This window comes from Aotus nancymaae, unplaced genomic scaffold (genome assembly GCF_030222135.1).
Source record: "Aotus nancymaae isolate 86718 unplaced genomic scaffold, 86718_ANA_hifiasm-v0.15.2.pri h1tg000028l, whole genome shotgun sequence".
In the NCBI taxonomy this organism is placed as follows: Eukaryota; Metazoa; Chordata; class Mammalia; order Primates; family Aotidae; genus Aotus; species Aotus nancymaae.
The window spans coordinates 2,821,607-2,837,144 of NW_026988441.1; the positions used below are offsets into that span (position 1 = coordinate 2,821,607).

A 15,538-nucleotide genomic window follows, 5' to 3' on the forward strand; every position below is an offset into this window, starting at 1 on the left:
TGGGTTTTATTTAATCCTACATATCCGGTCTTACTTTCCAGTCTGACTGTGGCATAACATGTGACAAGAAAGTCAAAATATTTTACCCCACAGTATGTTTCTTTGCCATATTTTGAAATGGTCCTGCAAACCTGTCCTTTGTTGGGGGCACATGAGCATCTCGAAACAATCTCTGTTAACAGAACTAGATCTTTTTCTTCTAAATCTTCTCAATCCTGAAGAGATTAAGTGAGAATCTAGCACCCTTTAATGGTCTGAATAGAAAACATTTGTCATCTATTATCTTTTTTTTTTTTTTTTTTGAGACGGAGTTTCGCTCTTGTTACCCAGGCTGGAGTGCAATGGCGCGATATCGGCTCACCGCAACCTCTGCCTCCTGGGTGGGTTCAGGCAATTCTCCTGCCTCAGCCTCATGAGTAGCTGGGATTATAGGCGTGCGCCACCGTGCCCAGCTAATTTTTTGTATTTTTAGTAGAGACGGGGTTTCACCATGTTGACCAGGATGGTCTGGATCTCTTGACCTCGTGATCCACCCGCCTCGGCCTCCCAAAGTGCTGGGATTACAGGCGTGACGACCGCTCCCAGCCTCATCTATTATCTCTAAGGGCAGCCAGTAGTAGTGAGAACCGAGACCCGTAATCCTCTTCGGCCTTCTGCAATGCATCTGAAAAGGAGAAGTTAGACGTCAGCCAGAGGAGGGCTGGTCAGCCAGTGAAGGATAAGACCCCTACTGCTAACCACAATCCCATCTATAGATCACAGATATGGTATGGAGGAATCTTTCCAAAAGGCATTGTTTTTACTTAAACACGATCAAACCCCACGCCTACGTCATGGATCAAGACCCTTTCACATGTAATTTCTAGAGTTGTAAGCCCTAAAAAGGGCAAGGATTTTCTTTGTTGGGAGCTGGGCTGTCCCGGCCGAATAAATCACCCCTTCCTTCCCTGTTTAGTGTTCCAGAGGTTTGTTTTCTGGCCTTTCCTGCTTCAGTAGAAGACTTCAAAAGAACCTTGGTCTCCACAATCTTTTATCTGAACCTGAACATTTTCTCTATTGATCCCAAGTATTTAGACAAATTCTTTTTTTTTAGACAAATTCTTTTTTTTTTTTTTTTTTTTAAGAGACGGGGTTTCCTCCCTATGTTGGTCAGGCTGGTCTCTAACTCCCGACCTCAGGTGATCCACCTGCCTCAGCCTCCCAAAGTGCTGGGATTACAGGCAGGAGCCACCGCGCCCGGCCTGGTATTTAGACAAATTCAACCAATTGTCAATCAGAAAATGTTTACATTTATCTACAGCCTGGAAGCCCCCGCTTTCAGTTGTCCCGCCTTTTTGAAGCAAAGCAATGTATTTCTTCAAAGTATTTGATTGATGTCTAATGCATCCCTAAAATGTCTCAGAGCAAGTTGCTCCCATCACCTTGGGCACATGTTCTCAGGATCTCCTTGTGTCTCAGGCCATGGTCATTCATATTTAAAGGGAGAGGATTTCTATTCTGTTCTGTGGGCCGTCAGCCTGAAATTCTAGGTTTCGCTCAGGCAGGGCTTTGCATTTCGCATTCTAGTTTGCATTCCTGCCCCAGACAACTTCGAGGCTTTGGAATTAAATTGCTAAAATTAATTAGAATAGCAAGGGACGTTCCTGGATACAATTATCTCCCCGGGTTGACTTCTCAGCAAGGTGCTATTTCCTAGACTGCCGAGCTGCTCCAGCCCTACTGGCGGTTTTCGCCTCGAAAACCCAGAAAACAGAAGCCCGGAGAGTCAGATGAAGGGAAGCTCAGGCCCCAGCCTGTTCCCGCCCCGGCGGACCCCTCACAGCCCAGGCAACTTCTCCCCTGCACCAGGCCCCGCCCACACCTTCGAGTCCTTTCCCGCCCTCGCCCAGGCCCCGCCCACCACCTCGTGGTCCCGCCCACCTCCTCGGGGGTCCCGCCCAGGCCTGGCTTCTGCCCCGCACTATTGGTCACAGACCGGGAAGTGGACGGCAGGGACTGAAGGTCACACAGCGGCGCGTGAGTTTTGCTCTGTTTTGTCTGCGCTTCCCAGGCCTCTGGTGCTGGTATACCGGGAACGTGGGGTCCCCCACAGACCTGGAAATTCCGTCCCCTCTTTCTCAACCCAGAACAAATTGAGACGTCCGGGTGAGTGCGTGGGTCGCTTCCTTTTGAGTTTAAAGTCCTCCTAAGTCTGATCCCGTCCCCAGTCTTTCTACACTGGGGCCGTGGAGACACCTTCCATAGAGAAATTTTCCTGCTGAAAACCCTTCCTGACCCTTCCTCCCGCCTCGCGCTGTTTCAAGTCCTCACCTGCTAGCTGGACTCCCCCCGGGCGCCTCCCAGCCTCGCTCCCGTGAGTCCTTGAAGGGCAGCGCCGCGGTTCCAGTCCCGGGGAGGTGCGTCCTCTGCCTGGTCCTGGGATCCTGCAGACCCCGCCCCTGTCCGAAGGCGCCGTCGCCCCCCACCTCCCTCCGCCTTCTCATGCCGGACCCTGCTGCTCCCTAGTTCCAACCCCTGGAAAACGAGCTCTTCCTGGAGGCAGCCATGTTATCCCATCCTCTCCCTGTTTTTTTTTTGTTTTTTTTTTGAGACGGAGTTTCGCTCTTGTTACCCAGGCTGGAGTGCAATGGCGCGATCTCGGCTCACCGCAACCTCCGCCTCCTGGGTTCAGGCAATTCTCCTGCCTCAGCCTCCTGAGTAGCTGGGACTACAGGCACGCGTCACCATGCCCAGCTAATGTTTGTATTTTTAGTAGAGACGGTGTTTCACCATGTTGACCAGGATGGTCTCGATCTGTTGGCCTCGTGATCCACCCGCCTCGGCCTCCCAAAGTGCTGGAATTATAGGCGTGAGCCACCGCGCCCGGGCCTCCTCTCCCTGTTTTACCAGAAGGCAGCCTTGAGTGTGCGATGTCCAGGTTTTGGCTGGACATAGAATTGAAAAAAAAAAAAAAAAAGAAAGAAACCAACAAAGTAAGAAAAGAACTGGGCTGGGCATGGTGGCTCACGCCTGTAATCCAAGCACTTTGGAGGCCAAGGCGGGAGGATCACCTGAGGGCGGGAGTTAAAGACCAGCCTGACCAACATGGTGAAACCTTAAAAAAAAAAAAAAAAAAGAACTAGCCAGGCGCGGTGGCTCACACCTGTAATCCCAACACTTTGGGAGGCCGAGGCGGGTGGATCACGAGGTCAAGAGATCGAGACCATCCTGGTCAACATGGTGAAACCCCGTCTCTACCAAAAATACAAAAAATTAGCTGGGCATGGTGGTGCGTGCCTGTAATCCCAGCTACTCACGAGGCTGAGGCAGGAGAATTGCCTGAAACCAGGAGGCAGAGGTTGCGGTGAGCCGAGATCGCGCCATTGCACTCCAGCCTGGATAACAAGAGCGAAACTCCGTGTCAAAAAAAAAAGAACTAAGCGGTCAAAGCAAGAATTGATTCAATCAAGAAAGTACTTTACAGGGTGGGAGTGAAGTGGAAGAAAGCACTTCACAGGCCCGAGCGAGCATCTCCAAGGCCCCGTTTACAAAGTTCTGGGGGTTAAAGTCTTTCTTTTGAGGTCCCCTTGGGCTACCCCTTTTCCGGATGAAGGATTTTGGCCCCTGCTGAGGTGAACTGGCCCGAGGCCACATCAGATGGGTGCCCTGTGCAGAAGCGGGGGCCGGTGCTTGGCCTTGGCCACTCCTGGGCATTCTGTCTTTCCATGTGAGACTTGGTGGGAGGCGGAGAGCTGTAGAAAGAGTAGCCTTTGATTCTTTGTTACTCCTGGTGGGAAGTGTAAGGTTAGCCAAGAGAAAGGAGAGTAGACCCAAAGTCAGGCAAGCAAGTTTTACCAACCTGCGGGCTGTCCCATAACAATCACAGGAGGCAGCCCCGAGCTTACAAAACGAGGGGTTTACGTGGGGTGAGGGGCATAAGGGAGTTTCAGGACTGAGAGAATCCATCAGCTTGTAACAGGCACAGAGGTGGTTTGTTACCTTGTGACAGACTTACAACACATCATCCTGTGACTTTTGTGGTCGTAGTTAAAAAAAAAAAAAACAACGGGATTTTTCAGGTATATGTAAAGCAGGAATTTACAAGTATGCAAACAAACATTTGTTCTCCCTGTGCTCCCCGGAGCTGCAGCTGCGCAGATGGCTGGAATCAGGCTTTGCTTACTTGTGGCACCCAGATGGGAGTTCAGGAATGCAGCTGCAGAGCAATTTCAGTGTGGGGGGTCAGTTATGCGGAGGCGGTTTTCTGAGGCAGCTTGTCCCTAACATTCCTGCCTGTTAATAGGTAATAGAAGAGGGGCGCCGTTGTCATCTGGCTGCTTCTTGTTGGACAGGGGAGACTGTGTGGGGGGCTAGATAGTAGGGATTGTCATTCCTGGAGATGTCGGTATTCTTGGATAGCATCATATCTTGTATTGTTCCATGCGTGAAAGCTTTAATGCGGTCCTGTAAAAAGTGGGTGAGGAGTCGTAAGAGGCAGGGGCCAATTGCTAGAAGGAGGAAAGGGTTATGGCAGGACCTAGGAGGGGCGGTAGCCAGGGTGCCTAGGTGTGGGGATCCCCCACCAGCGTAGAGACCCCTTCGTGTCTCCGCCATGACGGGGTATGAGCCCAGACACGTTCTCCCTCCACTGGGTGCAGTCGAGTGAGGCGGCTACAGGAGGACGTGGGGAAATGTTGAGCTTGCAGAGGGTCACTCTCAGTTCACTGCTCCTAAGGCATGACTGAGGTAATGCCAGATGTGATTAGACGAGACTAGTTTCTCTCTTGAAGTCCCAGTTCTGGGCTAGTTCTATGACTCTGTTTACCCGTAGTCACAGACGCTTGAGATCATTCACATGTCACTAGAAAATTACTATCCTCCTGATTTATTGCTTGCCCCACCTGTCTTGACGTCATTTTCTGTAACAATGGATAAGAGGATAAGAATCTTTTGTGACCTTTAGGTAAACCCGCATGTTGCCCCCTCCCTTGGTTGCTTTGTAACTTTCTGTTCCCCCTGATAATGATTCTGTAAGAAGACTGACGTCAGTCACTGTATGTAAAACCATATATAAGCTCTTGTGCACAAGAATAAATCGCTGATCTGAGCACAGCTCATTTCAAACTTCCAGACCCATTTCTCTATCTCTCTTTTCTTCCGCGCACTCTCTTTTCCAGGTATTAGGACCCTCTTGCTGGTCAAGAGATCCCTGGCAGACGTGCCGATCTCACGGCCAACGACACCTAGGAGTTATGGAACTTCTGGGGCCAGGTTAACTGACTGTCTTTAAGTTTTTGTGCTCGGTCTTTGAGTTTTTTCAGAGCATCTTGTACTAACCCAGATTCATGAAGACAGAAACAGAATCTGTTGGGAGCCCTTGGGGTTGAGCCCAGATGCAGGGCCTCCAGGAAGAAGGAACTCGAGATGAAAGGAATGGGGGATCTAACAGATCTAACAGGAGAATCTGGTAAAAAGATAACCAGATGGCCATGCAGTCATGAGGAACAAGGTCCTGCAAAAGCAAGTGATAAGCACGGGATGTTTATGGGTTCCCAAGGTTAATCATTATTCCTTTAACAACCACCTATTGTACATCTGACATTTACATTGTGCACAGCATGTGATTTATCTTCTTGTTTTCTTCTCTTAATGATGTAAGCTGAATCTTAGAAAATGTATGTAACTTGTGGGGATCACTCCAGCATAGAGACCTCTAAGTGTCTCCGCCATAATGGAGTTTGAGCCCAGACACGTTTCTCCCCTCATGGAGGCAGTCGAGCTGAAGGAAAGAAGGAGCTGAAGGAGATTCACCCCGCAATGGCTGACGTCAAATCATTACAACAAAGGGGAACAGAACAGTGCAAGTCTGGGGATCAAGATAAAACTAGTACTTAAAGACTGATCCAAAAAATCATAAAACAAACAGATGACCTTTTCTACTTCCAGGAATAAGATAACATTTTACAACTGTCAAAGCAAGCGATGAATCTTGAGGACAACAATTTCAAATGGCATGCGAATACTCACAAGCTTCAGTGAATGCTTGGTAAACAAAGTGATAAAACTAGCCCAGTACAGGAACTTCAAGAAACACGATATCTAGTAAAACCACACAGCCTTCACCCAGCCATAGAGTTAGGTCAGTGAACCAGAAATAGACTTTTGCAATATCAAACTCCTTTCAGTTCCTACTTTCCCTCAGCTCGACTGCTTCCAGGGGGGAGAAACGTGTCTGGGCTCAAACTACATTATGGCGGAGACACTTAGGGGTCTCTACGCTGGAGTGATCCCCACATTCTTGGTTTGGGGAGACCAGGTTAATGTTGGGGGTAAGGCAGACCAGGGTGCAAGCACCTGTCCAGTGGGTAGGGAGACAGAAGCAGGCTGTGGATCCGCAGAGGAAGAAGATGCCTGCGGTGTTAATGCAAACAGACAAGTGCGTTGAGAATAGGTGTTGGGGCGTGTAGGTTGCTTGTTTGGAGGGACTCGGTTCAGCTTCAGCAACCCAGAGTGAGGAGGAGAGCGAGCCCTTTGAGAACTCCTGTCTGGGGAAGGGGCTTCCATGTCTGAGAGGCAGGAGAGGAGGTCATGCGGAGGGGCTGGGTAAAGTGGCCATTGGCTTCAGGGGTCACTGAATAATTTACTCAGAGTGAGGTGTGGGAAAGAGGATGAGAGATGGTCTGAGCTGAGCCACAGGCAGAGGGAGGGATGGTGCGTGCACGTATGTGTCCGTTCCAAGAGGCGGCACATAAGCATGGGACCTTCGAGGGCGGGGTGAGGGAGTTCTGTGTGGTTGTAGTCGGCAGTGTATGTGGAGTTTGGTAGCTCTGTTAGCAGGGCAGTGGGATAGTTTGCAGTGAGAGTGAGGGCTGTCTACAAAAGCAGAGGCTTTTTGTATGGTGTATAAAAAAGCGAACAGGAGTATGATCCCAGGGCTGAGAAACTGGGAGGGCTGAGTAGGCAGCAGAGGAAAGGGAAACGCAGGTGCAGCAACCGGAAGCAAGTGAAGAGCTGGAGCCTCAGTAACAAGGAGTGAGTGAGACCCAGAGAGTGTGGGAGCCTCAGTAACAAGGAGTGAGATCCAAAGAGCGTTCGAAACTTGTAGAAGTCAGAAGGGAGTCTCGGGGGTAGAGGCAGTGGGGCTGAAAGTTAAAAGAGTTAGAAACTTGATGAAGAATTGGAGTCTGTATTTGGGGGAAGGAGCTGAGGCGTTGTATGGGGAGGTGGTCTCCTGTAGCAGTGAAGCCTTTTCAGTGGGGGAATATTGAGGCTGGGTGGTGGGAGTAACCAGGAGGAGATGGGCAGGGCCAGAAGGAAGGGAGGCTTCTTCTGCTGCTTCATTGGCCTTTCTGTTTCCTGTTTTTTGTTTTTTTTTTGAGACGGAGTTTCGCTGTTGTTGCCCAGACTGGAGTGCAATGGCACGATCTCGGCTCACTGAAACCTCTACCTCCTGGGTTCAAGCAGTTCTCCTGCCTCAGCCTTCTGAGTAGCTGGGATTACAGGCGTGCACCACCATGCCCAACTAGTTTTTGTATTTTTAGTAGAGACGGGGTTTCACCTTGTTGACCAGGATGGTCTCGATCTCTTGATCTCGTGATCCACCTGCCTCGGCCTCCCAAAGTGCTGGGATTACAGGCGTGAGCCACCGCTCCCAGCCTCTCTGTTTCCTCTTGAGATGTCATCTGACCCTGTTTGGTGCCCTCCAGAGTGTGTAACTCCTGTTTTAGCCGGGAGGCATGCAGTTTGGAGGAGTTGGTAAATAAGGGGCCATTAGTGAGGGGAGTTCCTTTGGCCATAAGAAATCCTCTCTCTTGCCAGATGGCGGCATCAGAATGGAGAATGTGATGGCCATATTTGGACTTGGTAAAAATGTTGACTTTGCCTTTGGAGAGGGTTAGGGCCCTGGTGAGAGCTATAAGTTCTGTGTTTTGGGAGGAGGTCCCTGAGGGTAGGGGTTTAGCTTTAATTAGTTAAAGGAGATGACTGTATACCCAGGGATTTTATGGGAGTTGACTGACTTGGAAGAGAAGCCATCTAAAATACCTGGTTGTCAGGACTGGGGAGAGGTTTAGGGGAGATATTAGGAAAATTAGGCTGTAGGTGATCAGGATTTCAGTACAGTGGGGGAAAAGGAAGATATTGGGAGTAGAGATGCAGGATTGAGGGGAGCGCTTTTGGAGAAGTGGAACTCAGAGTTTTTAAGAAAGGGCATGGACTCGTTGGATTCGGGAATAAGAAAGTGTGCTCAGTGCTTGGGAGGAGAGGAGATTTTGTAGATTCTGTGGACTGTGGACTGTGGTGTTTTGACCGAATGTTTTTTGCTTTGCTAGGCTAGGGTGGCGGCTGCTGCTGGGGCTTGGAGGCAGGTCATCCGCCTGCCAGTGGTGTGTCTAGCTGTTTAGACAGGTCATCTCTAGGTGAGAAGGGAGGAGGACTTCTTTTTTGTTGGCCAAGGACACCAAGGGCTATTCCATGGTTTTCGACAGTGTGGAGAATGAAGGGCTGAGAGATGTCAGGCAAAGACACAGAAGAAGCAGTCACGAGGGTGACTTTAAGTCTGTGGAAGCTAGGGGTTATGTTTTGTGAAGGACATAGAGGCTTATTTAGAGGGCCTTTAGCCCCTCCACAGAGGGGGCAGGCGAGGAGAGCAAAATTGGGAATTCATATTCTGAAGAAGCTTGCTAGTCTTAGGAAAGAAAGAATTTCAACCCCATCTTAAACAAAAAAAAAGAAGAAAAAGGCTGGGTGTGGTGGCTCACGCCTGTAATCCAAGCACTTCAGAGGCCAAGGCAGGCAGATCACCTGAGGTCGGGAGGTCAAGACCAGCCTGACCAACATGATGAAACCCCGTCTGAAAAAAAAAAAGAAAAGAAAGGCTTTCACCTTTAGAGGTGGGTGGGGGTAGGCTGTCTGTCAGTGCTGCTCATGCTGGGGTCGTGGCTTGGGCCCTGGTGGAGAGCTGGACTGCTGAGTATGTCGCTGTTGGAGTGGAGAGTTGGGCTTTGGAGGGGGAAACCCTATATCCTTTACTAGCAAGAAAGTTTACAAGGGTAACAGTGTGAGTCTGAGAGTCCTCTAAAGAAGAGCTACAGGGGAGGAGGTTGTCCAGGTACTGGAGGAGCCGGCTAGGAGAGAGGTCTAGGGCGGTGAGATCTTGAGCCAGAGCTTGTCTAAACAAATGGGGGCTCTCTCTAAAGCCGTGGGGGAAGACTGTAAATTGTTGTGCCTGGAGAAGATCAAGATCTGAAAATAGAACAAAATTACCCTTACAGGTGTTCCTGTAAGACATTCTTATCTCTGCATAATCTCTGGGGCAGCTGGTAGAGGACCACCTTTCTACAGGGCGAGGTGTCCCCTGTGTGTGTGTTTTGTCACAGAAAAAAAGTGAGTGGTTTCTAAACATTAAATAATGATCTGGCACGATGGTTCATGACTGTAATCCCAGCTCTTTGGGAGGCTGGAGTGAGCAGGTCAGGAGATTGTGACCATCCTGGCCAAGACGGTGAAACCCCATCTCTCTTAAAAATACAAAAAAGGAGCTGGGCTTGTGCTTGTAATCCCAGCTACTCAGGAGGCTGAGGCAGGAGAATCACTTGAACCTGGGAGGTGGAGGTTACAGTGAGCTGAGATGCTGCCACTGAACCCAAGCTTGGCAACAGAGCTAGACTCCGTCTCTAAATAAATAAATCAATAAATTTCATATTTTTTTTCACATACAGGATTGATTTCCAAAGACTCATGTTGCGAGAGGAAGCCACCAGGAAGAGCAAAAAAAAAAAGGAGCCCAGGATGCCTCTTCCTCAGGTAAAATGATAGTCCTCAGTGGATTATTCTGTCGTTTTTTTGTTTCTGAAATACCAGGTTTGTAGTAGCCGGTCTTCTGTGACTCTGAAGCATCCTGCCTGGCACGTGTGCTCACACTCACGCTTGCCTTTTCTCAGTGCCTCTCATCTCCACTTAAATTCCATCTCCTATAACCCAGTGACGTGAGCTTGGGAAGAGGCTGCACTGGGCATGGTCCTGGGAAGGGCTCACCCTAGACACGGATGGAGACGGGGTGTGGGCCTTGTGCTGTCTGTGATGTTGTGGAGCAGGGAATGTTCAGGGACCACATCTGGATGCACATGAAGGTCTTTGTGGACCAGATCAGAGAAACTATATGATAGTCATACATTAATGTGCACTGGCGGCTGGAGGGGAAAGGAGACACTTTAGAGGAGCGATTTAGTGTCTGATTTTGCAATGCATTCGAAGCTACACTAGTGAGTCAATATGTCTCTGACTCCAAATTTTCCTTTTTAATACAGATTATCACTCTGGAGCCCAGTCTGGAGTGCAGTGGTACAATTCTAGTTTACAGCAGCCTCGAACTCCTGGGTTCAAGTGATCCCCACCTTAGCCTCCCAAGGAGTTAGGCTATCAGGCATGTGCCATCATGGCTACTAATTCTTTTATGTTTTACTATGTAGAGATGGGGACTTGCTATGTTGTCCAGGCTGGAGTGACGTGGCACAAACATAGCTCACTATAACCTTGAACTCCTGGTCTCAAGTGATCCTCCCACCTCATCCTCCCAAACTGCTGGGTTACAGGTGAGACAGCCAGCACAGCAGGACTTTGCACTTACAATGGCTTGGAATAGAATGGAAAGTGGAGATAAACATCAGTGGTAGAGGTGGCTTTATTCCATCATTGACTTTAAATCATGTAATTAATATAAATATCTAACTGCAGAAGATTCTTCAAATCATTCTCAGTACATTGACCCCACAGAGACTGTTTTTTATTTTTATTTATTTTTTTGCAGGGTTCTGATGAAGCAGGCATTTCAGGAAAATATGATTGTAAGTTTGCTCTGACATAAGACGAGAACTTATTTCATTAGAGAGGATGAAGGCATTTTCTTTTCTTCCCATTTTTATGAAATGTTTTTTAATTTAATTTTATTTTATTTTTTGAGACGGAGTTTCACTCTTGTTACCCAGGCTGGAGTGCAATGGCGCAATCTCGGCTCACCACAACCTCCACCTCCTGGGTTCAGGCAATTCTCCTGCCTCAGCCTCCTGAGTAGCTGGGATTACAGGCACGCGCCACTATGCCCAGCTAATTTTTTGTATTTTTTTTAGTAGAGATGGGGTTTCACCATGTTGACCAGGATGGTCTCAATCTCTTGACCTCGTGATCCACCCACCTCGGCCTCCCAAAGTGCTGAGATTACAGGCTTGAGCCATCGCGCCCGGCGTTTTTTTATTTTAAACATGACACAACGTATACGTGTGTTGCATAGTAAAACTCCAGAGAAAGATGCACTAGGCATCCCCTTTCCTTTCCAGCCTTCCGCTTGTTCCCATGTCTCAATGGGGAATCAGTGTTAAGAGTTCTGTGGTGGCCAGGCATGGTGGCTCATGCCTGTAATCCCAGCACTCTGGGAGGCCAAGGCGGGCAGATCACGAGGTCGGGAGTTTGATACCAACCTGATTAACATAGTGAAACCACATCTCTACTAAAGATACAAAAAATTCCTGGGCATGGTGGCACATGTTTGTAATCCCAGCTACTAGGGAGGCTGAGGCAGGAGAATCACTTGAACCCAGGAAGCAGAGGTGGCAGTGACAAGAGATCATGCTACTGCCCTCCAGCCTGGGTGACAGAGCAAGACTCCATCTCAAAAAAAAAAAAAAAAAAAAAAAAGAAAAGGTGTTCTGTGGCAAGTTGGCATAATCTTATAGAAATGTATTCATACGTTCGGGCGTGGTGGCTCATGCCTGTAATCCCAGCACTTTGGGAGGCCGAGGCGGGTGGATCACGAGGTCAAGAGATCGAGACCATCCTGGTCAACATGGTGAAACCCCGTCTCTACTAAAAATACAAAAAATTAGCTGGGCATGGTGGCGCATGCCTGTAATCCCAGCTACTCAAGAGGCTGGGGCAGGAGAATTGCTTGAACCCGGGAGGCGGAGGTTGCGGTGAGCCGAGATCGCGCCATTGCACTCCAGCCTGGGTAACAAGAGCGAAACTCCGTCTCAAAAAATAAATAAATAGGCCGGGCGCGGTGGCTCACGCCTGTAATCCCAGCACTTTGGGAGGCCGAGGCAGGTGGATCACGAGGTCAAGAGATCGAGACCATCCTGGTCGACATGGTGAAACCCCGTCTCTACTAAAAATACAAAAAATTAGCTGGGCATGGTGGCGCGTGCCTGTAATCCCAGCTACTCAGGAGGCTGAGGCAGGAGAGTTGCCTGAACCCAGGAGGCAGAGGTTGCGGTGAGCCGAGATCACGCCATTGCACTCCAGCCTGGGTAACAAGAGCGAAACTCCGTCTCAAAAAAAAAAAAAAAAAAAAATGTATTTATACATCGTTATGAGATTTTTTTAAAAAATTCTTTGAGGAATGGATTTTTTTTTGCATATTTTTTGAGATGGTCTCACTCTGTCACCAGCCTGGAGTATAGTGGCACAATGCAATCTCTGCCTCTCAGAATCAAATGTGTCTCATGCTGGAGCCAACTGAGTAGCTGCAGTTACAGACATAAGCTACACACCTAGCTAATTGTTGTATTATTAATAGAGATGGGGTTGCATCATGTTGGCCAGGCTGATCTCCAACTCCTGGCCTCACGTGATCCTCCCACCTGGGCCTCCCAAAGTGCTGGAATTTTAGGTGTGGGCCCTAGGCCTGGTCTGGTGAATGTTTTGTTATTGTGTTTTATCCTGAAAGTTTTGAAAATTTCCATGTTTCCAAGGTAGAAAACAAGATAGCTTGTTCTTTTAAATCCTCCTCAAAGCATTCTTTGAATAAAGACCTGTGAGTCCCTGACAGTTTTTTTTTCTTTTTTTTTTTTGAGAAGGAGTTTCATTCATTTTGCCCAGGCTGAGGTGCAGTTGTGTAATGCCTCTGTCTCCCAAGTAGGTAGGATTATAGGCATGCACTTCTATGTCCGGTTAATTTTGTATTTTTAGTAGAGACAGGGTTTCACCATGTTGGCCAGGCTGTTTTTAAACTCCGGACCTCAGGTGATCCACCTGCTTTGGCCTCTCAAAGTGCGGGGATTACAGGCACAGCCCACCGCACTAGTCCTAGTTTATTTTTTTGGTTTTGTTTCATTTTGTTTTCAGACTGAGTTTCCCTCTACTGCCCAAGCCGAAGTTCAGTGGCATCATCTGTGCTCACTGTAACCTTCACCTTCCAGGTATAAGCGATTCTCCTGCCTCTTAATCCTCAGCTGGGATTACAGGTGTCCACCACCATGCTTAACTAGTTTTGTATTTATAGTAGAGATGGGGCCTTACCATGTTGACCCGGCTGGTCTCAAACTCCTGACTTCACGTGATCTCCTTGAAAGTATTTTGCTGTTACCAAGAATAACACTGGCTACCTGTGAGTGTGGTTACTTCACTGCAAAGTTGGGCTACTCAGTAACTGATTGCTTCTTCTTGGATTTGCCATTTCCTCTTAGATGTGGGAAGATTGCATCCCTACCCCCAGCTGCAGTGGTGCCCTCTCTGCCTGAGAACATGAGAAATTTCCCATTCGGTTAAGGAAAGCTTACTATTGTGGTGTTACTACCGTGTTCTTTTTGTATTTGGTGAAAATGAAAGCCTATTTTATTTATATTTTCTATTCCTTGAGAGTCTGAGTAGATTTCATTAATCATGAACATGTGTAGGTAAAATGCATTTTAATACTTTGCTGAGCATCCTTTTCCTGTATTTTGAGAGCTATTTTGCATTATTTAGTTTAGTTGTTTATTTTTGCCCTGGGGTTTTGGTCATACTCTGTTGGTAGAAGTAGCAGTAGAGGAAGGGTTTACAGTGTGCCTACATCAACTGGTTATAAATAATTTATTAAAGAAATCAGAGGCTGGGCACGGTAGCTCACGCCTGTAATCCAAGCATTTTGGAGGCCAAGGCAGGCGGATCACCTGAGGTCAGGAGTTCAAGACCAGTCTGACGAACATGGTGAAACCCCGTCTTTAAAAAAAAAAAAAAAAAATCCGGAACAATACACCGCAGGAGGCCATGGGAGGCCTCTGGGGAGGAAGGCCTCTCTATGTCAGCATATTCCCATGTACAGAGTGACCCAAGCTCTATCTTTTTGAACAAAGTGCTCCAGGAGATAACACACCTTTGAAGCACTGAAATGTAGCCACCCGTATAGACTCCTTGTTAAGCCCATTCCTAACCGCCTGCACATAATTACCTGTAGATAAGCATATGCTTTTAGCTCTTAGAAGAATCACATAAAACGCCACTGCTATTAATCTTATGTTTGATGCACGGCTTCCCTTTCACCAATTCACCCCCACCATTTGCGCCATAGATCAAAGTAATTGTAGTCAATAAATACTGCAGAAAACCAGAGCTCAGGGGCTTTGCAGCCTCCTTTTTGCACTGGCCTCCTGGTCCCAATTTATGCATTCTTTTTTTTTTTTTTTTTTTTTGAGACTAAATCTCTCACTGTTGCCCAGTCTGTAGTGCAGCAGTGGTGCAATCTCGGCTCACTGCAATCTCCACCTCCTGGGTTCAAGGAATTCTCCTGCCTCAGCCTCCCAAGTAGCTGGGACCACAGGCGTGCGCCACCACGCCCAGCTAATTTTGTTGTATTTTTAGTAGAGATGGGGTTTCACCACGTTGGCCAGGTTGCTCTCGATCTCCTGACCTCATGATCTGCCTGTCTCGGCCTCCCAAAAAGTGCTGGGATTACAGACATGAGCCACAATGCCCAGCCAATTTATGCATTCTTTTTATTTATTTATTTATTTATTATTTATTTATTTTTTGAGATGGAGTCTCGCTCTGTAGCCCAGGCTGGAGTGCAGTGGCACCATCTCGGCTCACTGCAACCTCCGCCTCCTGGTCCCGGTTCAAGCAGTTCTCCTACCTCAGCCTCCCAAGTAGCTGGGATTACAGGCACGAGCCACCATGCACAGCTAATTTTTGTATTTTTTAGTAGAGACAGGGTTTCACCATGTTGGCCAGTCTGGTCTTGAACTCCAGACCTCGTGATCCGCCTGCCCCAGCCTCCTAAAGTGCTCGGATTACAGGCTTGAGCCACCTTGCCCGGCCCAATTTATGCATCCTTAACCTTTGTCTCATTCCTTTGTCACCATCGTACTTAGGGTACCCATGGGTGTTGTGTGGGGGCTGGCACCCTAAAATATTCTATTTTTTTTTTTTTTTAGAATCAAACAAATGTTTTTTCATAGGACCAGTTTTTTGTTTTTATTTTGTTTTGTTTGGTTTTTGAGATAAAGTTTCACTCTTATTGCCCAGGCTGGAGTGGAATGGCACAATATCTGTTCACTGCAACCTCCACCTCCTAGGTTCAATCAATTTCTCCTGCCTAAGCCTCCGGAGTAGGCTGAAATTACCAGCACATGCCACCACATCCAGCTAAGCTTTATATTGTTAGTAGAGATGGGGTTTCACCATGTTGGCCAGGCTGGTCAGGAACTCTTGACCTCAGGTGACCTACCCACCTCGGCCTTCCAAAGTGATGGGATTATAGGAGTAAGCCATCTTGCCTGACCACATATCCCCTTTTTTCATTTTCTTGTTT

General features: G+C 48.0%; 1 pseudogene; it reads left to right on the top strand.

The window, feature by feature from the left end:
• LOC105734485 (zinc finger protein 665-like) overlaps positions 1–15,538 on the top strand; it is a 57,857-nt pseudogene that overhangs the window by 32,462 nt on the left and 9,857 nt on the right.